The sequence below is a fragment of the Limanda limanda genome, chromosome 13, assembly GCF_963576545.1.
Source record: "Limanda limanda chromosome 13, fLimLim1.1, whole genome shotgun sequence".
In the NCBI taxonomy this organism is placed as follows: domain Eukaryota; kingdom Metazoa; phylum Chordata; class Actinopteri; order Pleuronectiformes; family Pleuronectidae; genus Limanda; species Limanda limanda.
In genome coordinates this window covers 3,299,599-3,301,294 of record NC_083648.1, presented here as the reverse complement: position 1 = coordinate 3,301,294, position 1,696 = coordinate 3,299,599, and positions in this window count along the sequence as shown.

Here is a 1,696-nt window from a genome sequence, read left to right as displayed (position 1 = left end):
GATAGATAGATAGATAGATAGATAGATAGATAGATAGATAGATAGATAGATAGATAGATAGATTACTTTATTCATCCCCGAAGGGAAATTAAGTCGTCATAGCAGCCGGTATATTTGAATACAATAAAATACAATAGAATAAAATAAAAAATATTGAGGAGGAAAGAATAAAAACAGAAACACAAGATAAATAGGTAGATAAGGTGCAGTGGCAAGATAATGGTAATAGTACTGATGATATGATGGTAATGTTATTGTTAGACAGTATATAAAAATAGCACAGTATATATAGTATATAATATAACATAATATATATTTATATATGATAGTAATTATACCCATATAATAGCAGTATATAGTAATAATGGCAGCAACAGTATATATAATAATAATAGTAAATATAATAATAATAATAATAACATGTACACATGTATAAATAAATATGTGTATATAGACTTATATATACAAAGAATATACAAAGAGTATGATATAATATGATATGATATATAGTAGAGGTATAAGTATAAGTATTTGACTATACAATAGATAATATAATATACTATGAGTGTAAGAATATTTAGACAGAGTGTGCAAAAGACAATATTAGTATTATTGTAGAGAAATGTGAGGAGAAGTTTTTCCCCATCAGGTGATTTGCTGACTCGGGATGTTTGCTGTGTTTTTTTTTTCCTGTTTCTCTCCCGCGTTGTGTTGTGCAGATGTAATATATTGTGTGTTTGTAATGATATATCACTCACGTCCCTGGACACACAACCGTGTTGTCGTAACTTAGTGAGTCCTCCTCAGCCCTGGTGTGGTTTCTAACACATTGCTCATTTTAATTGTTGGCTCTGGAGAGCGGCCAAGGGTTTTTTCCATGTGGCTGTTTTTTACTTTTGGCTGTTTGCAGGTTGCTGGGAATTGTTTTTCCAGACTTTGTAGACCCCCCTCTCTCCCAACCCGCCCCCCCCCCCCCACTGGGCGTCTGAGCCCGGCCAAGAGCAGAGAGCCCCTGGGTTCTCCTGGTTTCTCCTGAACACACGTCGGTTTCTCCTGGTCCCGGCAGAGTTACGTCCACGTCCAGCTCTTCTTCTCCTGAGTTACAGAATGTGTGGTGGTGGAGCAGGATGTGGTGTGATCTCCCAGTGAGCAGCCAGGAGTGAAGCTGTGGAGAGAGAGAGCGGTGATGAATGGATCTGTTGCTCTCTGGCTCCGAGCTTCACTTCCCTGTTTTTCCAACGAGTAGAAAGTGACATTTTTATTATTCGGCCACGGATCTTTCTCGAATTTTAAACCGAGACAATTTCATCCCCAGACATTTAGCCAAGTTGGGAAGTTGATCAGGACATAACTTATGAAAACCAGTGCGGAGGTCGTGTCTTTTTTGTTTACAGCACAAGTTGAGTGTCTCTGGAATATCGTCTCGTTTCCACGGTGACGTCTGCGTCCTCTGCGAATCGCTTCTTCCATCCTGAGAGTATTTTTTCCCAATTTTTTATTTTTTTACTAAACAGCATTTCCTTTATTTATGAACCAGAAAAAACTGAACTCTACAGAGAAAGTCCCGCAGCCTTCAGCTGCCGATAGAGTTTGACATCAAGCTGTACAGCGCAGTCGAAAACATACTTACATCTGAGCTCATTTACAGGTACAGCCATATCTAGATTTGTTTTTCTTTCAATTAAGTTGTACAACA